The sequence below is a fragment of the Perognathus longimembris genome, chromosome 7 (genome assembly GCF_023159225.1).
Source record: "Perognathus longimembris pacificus isolate PPM17 chromosome 7, ASM2315922v1, whole genome shotgun sequence".
In the NCBI taxonomy this organism is placed as follows: domain Eukaryota; kingdom Metazoa; phylum Chordata; class Mammalia; order Rodentia; family Heteromyidae; genus Perognathus; species Perognathus longimembris.
In genome coordinates, this window is record NC_063167.1 from 57871619 (window position 1) to 57878536 (window position 6918).

Genomic DNA, 6918 nt, shown 5'->3' on the forward strand with positions numbered 1-6918 from the left:
CTTTTTCTCTTCATGACCTGGGCACTGTTGCTAAAATTTGTTGCTCAACTTTAATTAGTGCTCTACCACTTAAACCACAGCTTCACTTTCAGGTTTCTTGATGCTTAATTTTCTTTCCTTTGGTTTTATCTTCCTCAGGCTGGCCTCAAACCACATCCACAGATCCCAGCCTTCTGAATAATTAGGATTACACATGTAAGCCACCAGGGCCAGGCTCAGATCCACATTTTAAACTAGCAAGATTTCCATTCTCTATTTCCTAGAAAGTATTTTTTGTTTAAAATTTAAGTTAAAACTACTTCAACAAACAATTTAGAGATACAACTTAAATGGCAAATTTAGGTTTGAATATATTAAATTATTATATTTAGATCTTGTGTACTTTCTTACACACAGTACCATTCTGTGATTATTGTAAATTGAAAGCAAAGAATTAAACATCCATTCTGAAAGTTACTAAGATGGTCCTGACTGGGAAATATAAGGCACATAAAGTACAGTATGTGAGGTTTGAGTGGTTTCCTCAAAGCATTGTTAGTTTTAAGAATCACATTATAAAATTGGGTGTCAGTGACTTACATTGTAATCCTAGATACTCAGGAAGCTGACATCTGAGGATTGTGGTTCAAAGCCAGTATGGACAAGAAAACCCATAAAACTCAGGCCTTCAATTTATCACCAAAAGTCTGGAAGTGGAAATGTGGCTCAAGCAGCAGAGTGCTAGCCTTAAGTAAAAAAAAAAAAAACAAAAAACAAAAAAAACAAAGCAAAAAAGCTCAGGAACAGTGCCCAGGCACAGAGTGAAAGCCCCAAGATTTGTACAAACAAAAACCACAAACAACAACAGAAAGCAACCGAAAATAACCACATTACAAATAATAATCTAAGTCCATTTCATTTTAAATTTAACATTTAAATTATACCTTAAATATTGCTAGATGAGTCATGCATTTAACACATGAGAACAAATTTACTTCTGGTGTTTCAGAGGTTAATTGGTCATAAGTATCTCATGCTAAACATACATACAATACCCAGTGTACCAGTCAGTTACAGTGAAAACAGGGGTAAAAGCACGGGGAAGAAAGGCTAAAGAAAAAGGCATAATTCCATAGGGTACATTGGCAATAACAACATCAAAGATAAAACACTTATTTCCAAATATTGTAGTTCATTTCACTGAGGATCATCTTATGTGATCATATGGGTATTGTATGTATGTTTATCAGAACTAGGGAAGGAGAACATCAAAATGGAGATACGGAGGGTAAAAGTCGAACCAATGCAACAGGGGAACATGAGGAAGGAACCAAGGAGGGAGGAAGATGGGAGGAAAATGAAGGAGGTAAAAAGTTTGATAAATGTACTCACTGCCTTACCTATGTAATACTAACCCCTCTGTATATTACTTTGATGATAAAAAATTAAATTAAATTAAATTAAATTAAAAAAGAGAACCCTCAAATCTCAGCCTCCTGAGTAACTAGGATCATAGGCATGAGCTACCAGCTCCTGGAAGGAACTTTCAATGTTGTAAATTCAAAAAATTCTTGACATTTTATAGTGATCTTAGCCAAAATACCCAACCCTGGATAGCTTAAAATATTAATAACTTCATGTGAGATTTTATCTCTACATATTGCAGGATAAACATTTTTAAAATAGTTTCTATTCATCCCTCTCTTTCAAAAGAAGACAGACTTTGTAACAATTCATTTTGTTCTTGATGTACACTCTAAATAACTCACATTTATGAGTTGAAAATTAAGGATTAAATAAGGATGTGGGTGTTACTGTGTATAGAGCACATTTACATCTTTATTTCTTGCTTTCCTAGAATTATTGTCAACCATTTTATTAATAATCATTAAAACTTTACTATCCTAGACTGCCACAATTCTTCGCACTTCAACTTTGAAAGTATGGAGACATATTATGTAGAACAAATATATCTCTCTGCTACCAATACATTATCTACTATTTTAAGAGGATATTTTATACACCTGACTAATAAAAACATGATTTACTTATACTTTTTCATCCTAATGATAGCTTTTTATTTTACGATTCTATGAATTACTTTGAAGGTTGACATTATAAGAGTCAAAATAAGTGACTGATTTCCTTCACACTTTGAATCTCATTTGAAATCTTATTTGATTTAACAATTCCTTCTCCAACACAACTGGTGACAGAACCTGAGTACTTAGCCATGCATTAAACAGTTATAATTCCATACGCTGGAGGAAAAAAAAATGTTAGAAACAGAGAACTGTTAATGTGGCACTATTGACTTAGAAGGTTGACCAACCTTTAGAAGACTGGGAACATGTGAGCTGAGAAGCTCTTTACACACTCATGGGAAGTTTATTCACAACAGGGAGTCACCATTAATGATCAGTCTTAAACAAGTTGGTCTTGCATGTGTGAAATCGGAAATATCTAATATATCCCACAGCAGTAGCAAGGTATGTACAAAGCTTCTTAGGAAAACTTAGTGAGAAAAAAAGTGAAAAATAAAAGCTTGTGTCCCAAGTTGAACAGAAAAATTTTGTTTATGAATTTCATAAGTATTTCCATGGCTCTCTATTGAGAAAAATACAATATCACTTTAAGTTTTTATCCAAAACGTAGGAAGTTTCGAATTTAGAAGATATTTAATCATTTCTTTCCCAACAGATTTTCAATTGAATTTGGAGGTGCTCAAGTATTATGATAAATTATAGTAACAGTACGAGTTAAGTTTCGAAAAAGAAGATGGGTTGATTTCGTAAACAGAGATGTAGTATTTATGTTGGATTAATATATAAATATACAATAAATAATAAATTGTATAATATGTATGATATATAAATGATATATTATATATTACACATATTATGTATAATATACACTAGAAATAAATATTTTTTCCACCAAAGAGCTTTCTGTTCAGTAGAACCATGGGTAACTCAGTGAGGTCTATGACATTGGGTGGTAAAATGTGGTTGTACTGAGAGAATTAGAGAAACCACTCCCCCCCCCACATATTGAATCACAATGGAGGACATCACCTTGAACTGCTTTTTCTGTTGCTAGATTTTCAATTTGGACATTGAATTGTGAGCTATGATCTAATGAGGGACTGAGTACTAATTTTCACAATGCAAGTATATAACACAAATGTTGCTAACAATTTTCATGGTGTTGCTTCCAGAAATTCTTGATAGTATATTTACAAAGACAAAGCCTAGTAAATCAAAGATGAAGTCAGTTGTGGTATCCTGTGTCACATGTGTGCCAATTGAACAAACATCAGGATTAAGAGATCGAATAGAAATAAAATTGCCATCTGCAAAGATTTAAATAAAGACCACTTTGATTATGCTTAGTCTTTATTAAGACCAGGAGCTAAATCTCTATATTTGAATTCATAATCCAGGAAAAATATGAAATTTTGGTGCAAAGTTGCTTTCTTTAAAAGAAGTTCATTTATTAAGCTTGTATAATTATGAATTTCTCTTCAGGAGGAATATTCAAGAGTATCACACTGCTCCATTGGCATCTTGTAGCACCAAGTGATTGATCAGCTGGGGCTGAGTCACCAGATGGCTGTTAACTGAACTATTACATGACTCCTTGCATATGATTTTTAACCCCATTACACTCTTCTTCAGTGCCGCTTAAAGTGAGATATTTCTGCATCATCTGGAAACTTCTCAGAACTTGTTAAAAAAAAAAAAACTAACCAATTCTACCACAGGTAAATTAGAAGTATGCTATTCTAGCCCTTAAATCTCTGCATTAGCAAGCTCTTGATATGACCCTATGTCTAATTGTGAGAAGCATGGCTACCAAAGAGTAGAAGGTCCTAGCAATTGATTGTACTCTTTAGTGGCATCCTTGCTTTTCATGAAAAGCAAGGAAGCAAGGATCCACTCATTTTCTTATTTGTTTTTAATTTGTCTTGGGTATATTTTTTCCCCTAGTCTATTATTCATGGGGTTATCCTACCATGGCAACACTATATATATGTGTGTGTGTGTGTGTATGTGTACATATATATATATACATATATGTGTATACAATAATGTATTGTATACTATATAGTATAGACATAATATTTGTATTATACATAATTATATTATATTATATAATATACATTATATTGTATTACATATTATACACATTATATGTAATGTTTATGATTTAAATTTTTAACAGATTTATTTATTTATTTATTTACTGCCAGTCCTATTGCTACACTCAGAGCCTGAGCACTGTCCTGGGCTTCTTTTTGCCCAAGGCTAAGCACTTTACCACTTGAGCCACAGCATCGCTTCTGGCTTTTACTATACATGTGATGCTGAGGAATAGATCCCAGGGCTTCATGTATGTGAGACAAACTCTCTACCACTAGGCCATATTCCCATCCCCAAGATTGCCATTATTTTTAACTTGGCTTTTTATATTACCATTCTCAGCTGAATTAGGTCACATTTGTGTAAAAACAATGAACTCCTCCAAAAATATTTTGTTTAAAACTATTATGTCTTTCTCAGTAAGCATAGGTGCATATATGGCCACTAGTACGGGAGCGTCTTTTGTTTATTTTTATTACTTGTGTATTCATATATTTATTCATTTACTTTGCGACAGCCCTGGGCTTGAACTCAGGGTTCAGGTGCTGTCCCTGAGCTGTTTCGTTGAAGGATAGCACTCTACCACTTGAGCCACAGCTCCATGTCTAGCTTGTATGTGTGTTTGTGTGTGTGTGTGTGTGTGTGTGTGTGTGTGTGTGTTTAAATGGAGATAAGAATATCATGGGCTTTCCTACCTGTGCTGTCCTTGAACAAATATCCTCAGTTCTCAGCCTCCTAGATAGTTATGATTACAGACATGAGTAATAGGTCTCTAGCTGGAAGAGACTCTTTTTAAGGGCATACTTGAAGTTTTCAATACAAGAAGAGAAAAAAAGAAAAAAAATGATTCACATATATGAACTGTGATGTATATATATACATGCATATACACGTATATATTCATATTACATACATACATAAACCTAGAGGAAAAAGTAGCCAAAATTTTAAATATCAATAATTACTCAAACTTCTATATAGACTTTGTTTAGGAATCAATATCACAGAAAAGTTTAATCACACTAACCAAGAAGAGAAAGCTTTGCTTCTCATAGTGGCTCACACCTGTAATCCTGGCTACTCATTTAGATAAGATCATGATTGTGCTTTGAGGACAGCATGGGAAAATATTTGTGTAACTTCCTCTCAACCAATAAATAACTAGGTTCAATGGTGTTTGCCTGTTGTCTCAGTTATGAAAGACCCAGGCATATAAAAACATGTCACCTTAACTACTAAACAAAGCAAAAAGGGCTGGTGATATGGCTCAGGCATTTGCCTGCCTGCCTGACTGAAAAGCAATCATAATGCATGAAGTTCAAACCCCAAAATTCCTCAGCAAATAATAAATAGAAGAAAGTGGGGGAAGAAGAAGAAGAAGAAGAAGAAGAAGAAGAAGAAGAAGAAAAGGAAGACAAGAAGGAGAAGGAGGGGATGAGGGCATGTATATTGAATAAGTCAGAAGTTGACACACAGTACTGGAAATGCTCTGTACCTTAATGAGTAATGTGGTGATCCTGGCATATACACTTTAAAAAAATTTTATTGTCAAACTGATGTACAGAGAGGTTACAGTTTCATACATTAGGCATTGGAAACATTTCTTGTACTGTTTGTTACCGCCTCCCTCTTCTCCCCTCTCCCTTCCCCCATTCCCTTTCACCCCCATGAGTTGTTCAGCTCATTTACACCAAACAGCTTTACAAGTATTGCTTTTGCAGTCATTTGTCTTTTTTACCCTGTGTCTCTCGATTTTGGTATTCCCTTTCAGCTTCCTAGTTCTAATACCAGTATACACGTTTTCCAATATACTCAGATAAGATACAGGGATAGTGCAGGTACAACCACAGGAAGGGGATACAAGAAGATCATCAAGCTACAAAAACTCATTGATATGTATTCTTAAAGCATATACATCATAGTCTTTGTAAATTATAACTAAATAATGTTAATTATAAACAGACAACAAAGACCTACGCTTTCTCACTAAACAATACAAACTTTGTCACACCCATTTATTCCTCCAAAATCACTGGGTCCCTCCCTCCCCACCAGGGATCACAAGTAATTTAGAGTACAAGAACAGTGATATAAAGAGAAGTAATCTTCCTATTGATTTTAGAGCCTTGTCCCTGATATATGCTCAATTATTTTTTAAGAGAAAGGTAAAACAATGAGACAAATATAAATTTGAATATGGTCTCACCTGAGTTTGAGTTTGAGTCCTTGTTTTATTGTTTGTCAGATGCCTAACTTTGGACAAATAACATATCCAATCTTCTGTGACTACAAAAGAAATGGGAAAGTTGAGTGAGGAATTCAATCTGATGAAAATTCTATATTATATGAAAAAATAATAGTGAAAACTGCTTTGAACAATAAGTATAGACTTTAAAAAAGAATGACAAGAAGATAAAAAAGGTTTGGTAAATATATTAGGGGCAGGGCAGCGTGTGAATGTAGAAGGTGAACGAAGGTAAATATGGTCAAATGTTTCATGTATGGGTGTGACAATGGACCAGTGGAACTATGAAGCTCTTTTGGTTGGTTTGGGAAGGGGATAGAGGATGAGGAAGAATGATGGAAGATGAATCTATCAAACTATGGCATCTGGCCTGTCAAAGTCAAAACCCTTTGTACAACCAATTGATGCTACTAAAAATTCTGGAAAAAAAACAATAGTAATACAGTCTTTTAAAATGCAAAATACTTAATTTTAGTCTAGGGGTTATTACTGATTAAAGAGAAAACTTGCCAGACCCTGTTGACCCATATCTGTATTCCTAACTACTCAGGT